This window comes from Schistocerca piceifrons, chromosome 9, assembly GCF_021461385.2.
Source record: "Schistocerca piceifrons isolate TAMUIC-IGC-003096 chromosome 9, iqSchPice1.1, whole genome shotgun sequence".
NCBI lineage: Eukaryota > Metazoa > Arthropoda > Insecta > Orthoptera > Acrididae > Schistocerca > Schistocerca piceifrons.
The window spans coordinates 119,798,235-119,809,914 of NC_060146.1; positions in this window are offsets into that span (position 1 = coordinate 119,798,235).

The following is an 11,680-nucleotide window of genomic DNA, read 5'->3' on the forward strand; positions in this document are numbered from 1 at the left end:
GCGGTCCCCTACGGCACTGCGTAGGATCCTACGGTCTTGGCGTGCATCCGTGCGTCGCTGCGGTCCGGTCCCAGGTCGACGGGCACGTGCACCTTCCGCCGACCACTGGCGACAACATCGATGTACTGTGGAAGCCTCACGCCCCACGTGTTGAGCAATTCGGCGGCACGTCCACCCGGCCTCCCGCATGCCCACTATACGCCCTCGCTCAAAGTCCGTCAACTGCACATACGGTTCACGTCCATGCTGTCGCGGCATGCTACCAGTGTTAAAGACTGCGATGGAGCTCCGTATGCCACGGCAAACTGGCTGACACTGACGGCGGCAGCGCACAAATGCTGCGCAGCTAGCGCCATTCGACGGCCAACACCGCGGTTCCTGGTGTGTCCGCTGTGCCGTGCGTGTGATCATTGCTTGTACAGCCCTCTCGCAGTGTCCGGAGCAAGTATGGTGGGTCTGACACACCGGTGTCAATGTGTTCTTTTTTCCATTTCCAGGAGTGTATAAAAAACGGATAAACGAAAATTTTCAAATGAATCAGTATTGTCATTTTTTTATGTTTTGTATCTACACATGTGGCAAGTATAATGTGTAATCTATGGAGCACTACACGGATGAAAATGACATTGATCGCAGAAATACGGAAAACAATAATTATTACTACTTACAGCTGGTGCAATGAACGCCAGATTTTTGAATTTGCATGTCTTCATTGCAAAACAAATTTGGTTTACATTGACAAACGGTTCTCTGTCATCACAAAATTTCGGCAAAGCGCATGACAGAATGCTGTTGCAGGCAACAGAAGGTGTACGACTGATTGAATATTTATGCAGTCTTGTCTAGAAGCTTTGACGATGTACGTACAGTTTTGTAGCCGTTCTGCAAATCTCTCATCGACTGCCTGCAAAACTAAACGTCCAAACGCTGAACCACCGGAGTACATTTTGGAGGAATTACTTTAATATATCACGCTGGCAGACTATCCCCATTTTGAGAAGTCTGCGCGAGAATGGAAAAGGGTACAGACGACGAAATTCTACCGAGAACCTCGCGCTTACGAAAGAAAGTATTTTACTGGGTCGGCTGGGAACTTCTTCAATGCTAGCGACCATACGACTTATATTAGGATACCTGAACTTCTCAAACTCGATTTTCTCGATAATGGTTGAGGGTTTTGGCTTCCAGTTTACATATGTTGAAGTCCTAGCGGTGCCCTGCACTCCCTGTCAGCGTGAATCAAACCGGTGAGGAGAAGTTCGGTACGGTCGCCTTGCGAGACGTCCAGCTAGGGATGGGAGAAACCGTCCACAAGAATCCCCTAACTGGATAACTAACCACGATACCTTCCATCTAAAACACATAATAATAAATACGGCAAGAAAAGCGATAATGAGAATCTCTTCTGATGCCACAGGCAATGACAGTATCAGTATTGCCAAGATTAAGAAATGTTGCCGATTTCTTAGTACCTGTCGTAACTGACATATTTAATTTTTCTCTCGTGAACGGAATATACCCCACTGCATGGAAAAGAAGCATAATTCGACCCATCCCTAAGATAGAAAACCCGCAACTGCCTAGTGATTACCGACCAATTAGTATACTGCCTGATGTGACCAAACCACTTAAATATATTGTTCATGATCAAATCACTGAACATCTGCACAAATTGAACCTCTATGACAAATTTCAATCCGGGTTCTGTAAACACTACAGCACAAACACTGCTCCAATTAAAGTAACTGATCACCTGAAATATGCCATGAACAGCCGAAAAGCAAGAATATTGACGCTACTAGACTTCAGCAAAGCTCAGAAAAATGTAACAGCTTAATTTCTCAGATATTGCTATGAGATGGTTTGAAAGATACTTAAAAGATACACGGCAATCTGTTGTCTGTGTAAATGAAAAATCTTCCTGGCAACATGTATCCTGAGGAGTGCCACAAGGATCCGCTTTAGGGCCACTTTTGTTTTCTTTATATGTCAATGATATTTCGTCAGTTTTGTCCTCCTGTAAATATCATTTCTATGCCGACGACCTCCAGCTTTACCTAAGCGTCAGATCCGAAGATATAAACACTGCAATCGCTCAGATGAATGATGATCCGTCTTCAGTGGTAACATGGGCAAAAAACCTGGGGCTTAAACTAAATGCAAAAAACACACAAGTAATCGTAATCATCAGAAATTAATAAGTTCAGATTTCCGCGACGGCTGCCTCGTATTCTGCTCGACGGTATTCCAATATCATATCAGAAAACAGTTAAGAACTTGCAAGTAACTTTGGATGAGCATCTCAACTGGGTGGAAATTACAGTCGCAGTGTGCCGGAAGACGTCCGCTTGTCTCTATGTTCTCAAAAAGTTTCGGAACGTATTTCCACAGGACGTGAAACTACAGCTCGTGCAAGCACTCGTTCTACTGAACCTCCACTGTTGTGATGTAAATGTGCGTTACACCTGCAACATTCTCCGATATAGTTATGTATTAGTGCTTCATACTCCCAGCTAGGGTGGGCGGCCGGACAAATTGCGTGGCTACCACACTCTGTCTACTCCACCGGCTCCTCGTCGCGCAAGCACCCCAGTACCTTGCTTCAGAGATTAAGCACCTTTCATGCCATCATAATCGAAACACGAGGTCCCTTTTATTTGGTATCCTAACTGTGCCCACTCACAAAAAAAAAAAAAAAAAAACATTTGCAAACTCCTTCTCTGTTGCTGCTGCCCGCCTCTGGAACAAATTGCCCCTTACCTTGCGCAAAATTCAATCCCCTGCTCCTATTATCATCCTCATAACGTTTTCGGAAAAATTAATATACAAGATCGATCCTCCACTCTGTCAAATAGCAAAGCTAGTGTCTCCTATCTTGATCCTTTCTGTTCTTCCTCTTCATCTATCTCCATTAGCCACGCAATTTTCTTTTCCTTTATATTTCCTTAACTGTGTTTCATCAAATCCCTGTTCTTCTCCTTCCTTCACCGTCAGTCTCCTTCATACCCCCTGCTCTCCCTATCATAATGTCTAATTATAGCATTACTTATCATTTACGAATATAAACTGTATGTGTATGTATTTTTTCAAGTGTACCTTTGTAATTGTTTATTTCACTTTTTGTACCAGATGTAGTTTAACATGCCTACTAAAACATATGAAAGCAAAATAAGTAGGATGGCTGGTTAGATGTGAAAGAGGGCCTGATGGCCCTAATCTTGCCAGGTTAAATAAATCAATAAATAAATAAATATCTCTGTTCTGAGTATCTGGTACTTTCCGTATTTGTTTGGTATAAGTTATTTTTATTTTCATTAATAACCGAATAAAATACCGAAATATCAATTAGCCATAACAGCAGTGCTACAATTTTTCGTTTCTCAATAAACTTTTTTAAAGAAGGAAGGAGTAATTTTTACTTGCAAATTCTGCGTTGGTTTGAAATATACCGTTATTAAAGAAAATGAGAAAAGTGGGCAGTGTTATTTTAATAACAATGCCGACAAAACGAACAGTAAACATATGGCATAAGAATTGGTACAGCATTGCTGAGACAATGTCCCTGCTGCCGTGTGTGGTGGCTTGAGGTCTGCGTGTATGTGCAGCGTGCAACAATTACTTCCGCGTGTCTTCACGGTAGTTTCTCTGTCGTCGTCATTGGATATCCGTTGTATCGTAGTATGGCACCAACTGTAGTTTATGAATTTGCTTTTCAATGAAGTACAATGCTTTGTTTGCTTTTACAGATTAGTGACTTGTCTGCCATTTCTATGAAATAATAAAAGAGAAGGGAAATTATGGTAACTGTAATAAATTAAATACTTAACAGCAATAAAAACAGAAAGTATCTGATCTACTGCCTGTGTCTACGTAATATGCCTATATCTACTTTAAGTCCCCGAAAACGGGCAATATTTTTCAACCTCGGTTCTCGCGCTTTACCACTGACTACTCGTAATGCCCAAGCACTGGTATGATCCTTGATTAAAACATGATTTATGAGCAGAGTTTCAATAAATTACAACGAATAGGAGAATACTGGTGATTTTTTGTAGTATTCATCCACTTACTATGTTTCGAGAAAGGCGCCAAACGACGGGCGGACTAATTTTTCTTTTATTTGCCAACTTAATTTAGTATTTTAATTCTATTTTATGGCAATCATGTCATTTTGAATTTTGTATGTTATCGATGTGCATGTCAGAGACAGAGAGCAAGCTACTTTACTGTTAAACAATCTTTGGTCTCCTCGTGGCACAGTCTATGCCCTTGCGCAGTCTGATATATTCTTGGTTGAAGTGTGGTAGGTGATGGACGTATTCTATAGCGCTGCGTTAACTTGTGGCTGTTTTTGTTAGATGAAGAAAGATTTGGTGTAAGGGACAGCAAGGATGAATATGATGTTTATATTGGAAAGCGAAAGGAATGTAAGTTTTCAATAATGTAATTATTTTTTGAAGAGAAATAGTTTGAGATAAGACTGCAGCATTGCGCACGTAATTTGTAGAAATGATTGTTGGGAGCTAGTTAACTTTGTTCCCTTGCTCAGAGCTGAGGGAAAGGCCACCCCTTCCATGAGTCATGCATTAACATATTGATTCTGATAATGGTTCAAATAGCTCTGAGCGCTATGGGACTTATCTGAGGTCATCAGTCCCCTAGAACTTAAAACTACTTAAACCTAACTAACCTAAGGACATCATACACATCCATGCCCGAGGCAGGATTCGAACCTGCGACCGTAGCGGTCGCGCGGCTCCTAGAACCACTCGGCCACTACAGCCGGCGATTTTGATAGAAATTCTCTGTTAATATTGTACCCTTTTTAAATAATTGTTCACTTTTTTAAGCGTAGTATTGTTCAGATCTATATTATGTATGAAGATCACGCGAAGTTTTGCTCTGTCTATTGAACAGACAGTGTAATATCAGTAATTTTCCCCTCACAAACATTAATATACGCTCAGTAGTAAACGCCTGATGGCCTAAAGTTATCGAACAATTGTAAAAGAAATGAACCATCGCATAGCAGCGACAGAATCTATTATTCTTTATCTCTGCCGTTCTAGCGCGGTGCCTGTAAATCTCTATGTACATGTCTCGATTAATGATATAAAAAAGAATTCTGTTGTTTCAAGACAAATGAGGCATCGCTTCACCTTTTACTGTTAGTGTTCCATGAAAGGCGGACGCGGGCTTACTGCGTTCCGCAACGATATATTACATTTTATGTGAAAATATTCAGTAAATATGCCAACTGTTATTTTTCCAATCAGAAAACACCTAGTTTCTTGTAATTGATTACGAATAGACAGCATCAAGAGGACATTTTGACTGTTATGTATAAAGTATTTAACCACAATGGTCATCTATTGTAATTTAATATGAAAAGTTACATAGCATTAAAAAAAGTGTGTTAAGGATACGAGGTGCATTCAAGTTCTAAGGCCTCCGATTTTTTTTCTCCGGACTGGAAAGAGATAGAAACATGCGCATTGTTTTAAAATGAGGCCGCGTTCATTGTCAATACGTCCCAGAGATGGCAGCACCATACAGCAGACGGAATTTTACCGCCAGCGGCGAGAATGAGAACTGTTTTAAATACTTAAAATGGCGACGTTTTCCATACTTGAACAGCGTGCAATCATTCGTTTTCTGAATTTGCGTGGTGTGAAACCAATTGAAATTCATCGACAGTTGAAGGAGACATGTGGTGATGGAGTTATGGATGTGTCGAAAGCGCGTTTGTGGGTGCAACAGTTTAATGAAGGCAGAACATCGTGTGACAACAAACCGAAACAACCTCGGGCTCACACAAGCCGGTCTGACGACATGATCGAGAAAGTGGAGAGAATTGTTTTGGGGGATCGTCGAATGACTGTTGAACAGATCGCCTCCAGAGTTGGCATTTCTGTGGGTTCTGTGCACACAATCCTGCATGACGACCTGAAAATACGAAAAGTGTCATCCAGGTGGGTGCCACGAATGCTGACAGCCGACCACATGGCTGCCTGTGTGGCATGTTGCCGAGCAATGTTGACGCACAACGACAGCATGAATGGGACTTTCTTTTCGTCGGTTGTGACAATGGATGAGACGTGGATGCCATTTTTCAATCCAGAAACAAAGCGCCAGTCAGCTCAATGGAAGCACACAGATTCACCGCCACCAAAAAAATTTCGGGTAACCGCCAGTGCTGAAAAAATGATGGTGTCCGTGTTCTGGGACAGCGAGGGCGTAATCCTTACCCATTGCGTTCCAAAGGGCACTACGGTAACAGGTGCATCCTACGAAAATGTTTTGAAGAACAAATTCCTTCTTGCACTGCAACAAAAACGCCCGGGAAGGGCTGCGTGTGTGCTGTTTCACCAAGACAACGCACCCGCACATCGAGCTAACGTTACGCAACAGTTTCTTCGTGATAACAACTTTGAAGTGATTCCTCATGCTCCCGACTCAACTGACCTGGCTCCTAGTGACTTTTGGCTTTTTCCAACAATGAAAGACACTCTCCGTGGCCGCACATTCACCAGCCGTGCTGCTATTGCCTCAGCGATTTTCCAGTGGTCAAAACAGACTCCTAAAGAAGCCTTCGCCGCTGCCATGGAATCATGGCGTCAGCGTTGTGAAAAATGTGTACGTCTGAGGGGCGATTACGTCGAGAAGTAACGCCAGTTTCATTGATTTCGGGTGAGTAGTTAATTAGAAAAAAAATCGGAGGCCTTAGAACTTGAATGCACCTCGTAAATGTACTTATCTTAGTAAATTAACCTTGATAATTTCCATATCCTCATTTACTTGGATGTTAATTGTATTGTGTTAGTTCATTACCAGAAATTACGATCACGCTGATGGGCCGAACGCAGCTTGAGGCAGAAGGAACATTATCGTTTTCCTATTATTTCTGAATCAGCTCTTTTTTTTTAATTGTGTAGTGTTGCATTTCTTTTAAAGTCCTAAATCTTCTGGTCACTTAGTGTTGTTCTGGGTATGACTACATCGCGACTATAAAAATGCACAGAAATGATAATGTTTCTTCCGAACGATCTCAAATCAATCTGCTGCTCTTGTTCAAAATAATCCAAGCAGGTATTTAATGCTCAACGTATGTTATTATAATAGTGTAATCAATCCCCGATTCTGATGCCAAGTGGCCCACCAAAATATTCACTTTTTCGACATTTTTCAAAAAATATAAAATAACAATTATTTTTCTTTTCGCCACCCCAAGAGCAATGCTACAACAGGGTGTAAATTGTAAGTTGATAAACCAGAATAACTCGAAAAATAAGCTTCACACGAAAAAATGTGTAGAATCCGAAGTTGATTATTTTCGAGGGGGACATCTGCTGGTGCTACAATTAGCGCGCCACCCCAGCCCCCTAGGAGTGGGGCGGGAGACAACTTTAAAATTTCAAAGGGGAACCCCCATTTTTTATTGCAGAATTAGATTCTACATAAAAAGTTACATACATTTTGCCTTAAACATTTGTTTTGATTCTTGGTAGTTAGCGCTGTAATTCAAGAAAATTCATGTTCTCTTTTATGCGTGGAAAATCTTTACGGATAAAAAAAAACTTATTTACGTCGTAAATTTTGATTCGCTAAAACTAAAACTCTCCCACTCTCCCCATGGGTGGGATCTGAGAAAGTGGAATTAGATTTACAAATTTTGGCCCAAATACTGTATTAATTTTTTCCGCAGATTCGGATAAGCTTTGTTTGTTTCGTGGTCATGAGGCCACACAACTTTTAATTATCAAACCCAACCCTATGGGGAGAGAAGGGGAGTTTTGTTTTTAGCGAATCAAAATTTTCGAAGTGAATAAGTATTTTTTATTTATCCGTAACAATTTTCCACGCAAAAATGAGACCATGGATTTTCTTGAATTACAGCGCCAACTACCAAGAAGCAAAGCAAATGTTTAAGACAAAATGTACGTAGTTTTTTATGTACAATCTGATTATGCAATGAAAAATGGCGGTTCTCATTCGAAATTTTAAAGTTGCCTCCCACCCCACTCCCACGGGGCTGGGGTGACGGGCTAATTTTAGCACCAGCAGATGTCCCTCTCGAAAATAATCAGCTTTGGATTCTACATATTTTTTCGTGTGAAGCTTATTTTTCTACTTATTCTGCTTTGTCAACTTAAAATTTACACCCAGTACATTCTAAAATCGTTGTCTTGGAATATCATTTCGTAGAAATAGTTACTCCGCCCATCCCAGTGTTTACATTTTGCATTATCACACGTGGTGAGCAAAAGTGGGAAATTTAATTTAGAAATAGAATCCTATTTTAGCAACCGCTTGCCTCCTGTTTGCTGTTGTGCTTTCGACAAATCTGCAACACTTTTGTCCCAGTTCAGACGTAAGTGGAAATTTTGGTTAGGGATAAATAATTGTTTTACTTTAGTTGCGCATTTAATATAAAGGCGAGTTGCATTCAGATCAGTTACACTTCAGTTCGAATTAGGTTGTGTTTAGTCAAAGATTAGCGTACGAGTTTAAGTTGGGTAACAGTTTGTGGGGACATACACTATTGGCCATTAAAATTGCTACACCAAGAAGAAATGCAGATGATAAACGGGTATTCATTGGACAAATATATTATACTACAACTGACATGTGATTACATTTTCACGCAATTTGGATGCATAGATCCTGAGAAATCAGTACCCAGAACAACCACCTCTGGCCGTAATAACGGCCTTGATACGCCTGGGCATTTAGTGAAACAGAATTCGGATGGCGTGTACAGGTACAGCTAGCTGCCCATTCAGCTTCAACACGATACCACAGTTCATCAAGAATAGTGACTGGCGTATTGTGACGAGCCAGTAGCTCGGCCACCATTGACCAGACGTTTTCAATTGGTGAGAGACCTGGAGAATGTGCTCGCCAGGGCAGCAGTCGAACATTTACTGTGGCCAGAAAGGCCCGTACAGGACCTGCAACATGCGGTCGTGCATTATCCTGATGAAATGTAGGGTTTCGCAGGGATGGAAAGAAGGGTAGAGCCACGGGTCGTAACACATCTGAAATGTAACGTCCACTGTTCAAAGTGCTGTCAATGCGAACAAGAGGTGACCGAGACGTGTAACCAATGGCACCCCATACCATCACGCCAGTATGACGATGACGAATACACGCATCCAATGTGCGTTCACTGCGATGTCGCCAAACACGGATGCGACCGTCATGATGCTGTAAACAGAACCTGGATTCATCCAAAAAAATGACGTTTTGCCGTTCGTGCACCCAGGTTCGTCGTTGAGTACACCAACGCAGGCACTCCTGTCCTGTGATGCAGCGTCGAGGGTAACCGCAGCCGTCTCCGAGCTGATAGTGCATGCTGCTCCAAACGTCGTCGAACTGTTCGTGCAGATGGTTGTTGTCTTGCAAACGTCCCCATCTGTTGACTCAGGGATCGAGATGTGGCTGCACGATCCGTTACAGCCATGTGGATAAGATGCCTCTCATCTCGACTGCTAGTGATACGAGGACGTTGGGCTCCAGCACGGCGTTCCGTATTACCCTCCTGAACCCACTGATTCCATATTCTGGTAACAGTCATTGGATCTCGACCAACGCGAGCAGCAATGTCGTGATACGATAAACCGCAATCGCGATGTGCTACAATCCGACCTTTATCAAAGTCGGAAACGTGAAGATACGCATTTCTAATCCCTACACGAGGCATCACAACAACGTTTCCCCTGGCAACGCCGGTCAGCTGCTGTTTGTGTATGAGAAATCGGTTGGAAACTTTCCTCGTATCAGCAGGTTGTAGGTGTCGCCACCGGCGCCAACCTTGTGTGAATGCTCTGAAAAGCTAATCATTTGCATATCACAGCTTCTTCTTGCTGTCGGTTAGATTTCGCGTCTGTATCACGTCATCTTCGTGGTGTAGCAATTTTAATGGCCAGTAGTGTAGGGTTTGTAATACATACTCTTTTATAGAGTGGGGGATATAGTTGGCATAAATTCCGTACAGAAACAAAATGTAATGGGTAGTTTACACTAAGTATCTGGAAACTGAGGGAGTCATTTTTGAGCCTTTGTTCGATTTCTTTTAGTACAGGAAATAATAGGAATAAAAATAACGAAAATAGGTTATTTCAGATGTCGGTTATTTTGAGCGCTGTTAAGTCAGGTTAAAGTGGCATGGAGAAAAAACCGGTTGTTTCAGCGATAACCGTCAACCCTACTTGCAGTCCCCATCTTACCTGGGCATCTGTTCTCGCGCTGGAGTTGTACACTTGACACGTCAGCTGTGGGATACATCCCAAGTCGGTGCGAGGCGCGTACAGTGCGGTGCTGTCACGTCGGGACGAGATCGCCCGTGAAAGGGAAATGGGTACAGCCGCCTTACCAGAGACCGGGGCAGGCAGAAGTGGAGGGACGGGTTCTTGCAGGGAGTTGCCGGCTGCGGCCTTCACGGGGAATGCGCCGGCCGGGGGGCCGTTTCCCTCTGCAGGAAGAAAAGAGGCGGGACTGCAGCAGGCAGCGCTCATTAACGGTGCACGCAGACGCGCTCTGATGGGCACCGAGCTGCTTCCACTGCGAGGTCACTCGCTTCACAGCCGCCGCCGAACCACCACTGCGGTACACTCACATCACCTGCACTCCGCGAGCCGCTTCCCGGCGTGTGGCGGAGGGCACTTCTGCCGCCACTGTCTATCGCCCGCTTCCTCGTTTCATTAGGGACTGGCGTGTATTATAGCCGTATTTACGCTGCACGCACCACGGACACTTGTGAATGTTGAGCAATCGGTACCCCGGAGCACATCGTCTGCTTTGTAACTCCTCGTCGCCAGTTTTGTAAAGACCTCTTCGCTACTGCTGTGGAAGTCGAATTGCCGCTGTTCTTACGGTAGACCGAGCTTGTGAGTTCGTGAAACGGCTTCTGGTGCAATACACCGCTAAGACAATTCTTCCTGCCACTATTACACGGGGTGTTACAAAAAGGTACGGCCAAGCTTTCAGGAAACATGCCTCACATACAACGAAAGAAACTATGTTATGTGGACATGTGTCCCGAAACGCTTACTTTCCAGGTTAGAGCTCATTTTATTACTTCTCTTCAAATCACATTAATCATGGAATGGAAACACACAGCAACAGAACGTACCAGCGTGACTTCAAACACTTTGTTACAGGAAATGTCCAAAATGTCCTCCGTTAGCGACGGTACATGCATCCACCCTCCGTCGCATGGAATCCCTGATGCGCTGATGCAGCCCTGGAGAATGGCGTATTGTATCACAGCCGTCCACAATACGAGCACGAAGAGTCTCTACATTTGGTACCGGGGTTGCGTAGACAAGAGCTCTCAAATGCCCCCATAAATCAAAGTCAAGAGGGTTGAGGTCAGGAGAGCGTGGAGGCCATGGAGTTGGTCCGCCTCTACCAATCCATCGCTCACCGAATCTGTTGTTGAGAAGCGTACGAACACTTCGACTGAAATGTGCAGGAGCTCCATCGTGCATGAACCACATGTTGTGTCGTACTTGTAAAGGCACATGTTCTAGCAACGCAGGTAGAGTATCCCGTATGAAATCATGATAACGCGCTCCATTGAGCGTAGGTGGAAGAACATGGGGCCCAATCGAGACATCACCAACAATGCCTGCCCAAACGTTCACAGAAAATCTGTGTTGATGACGTGATTGCACAA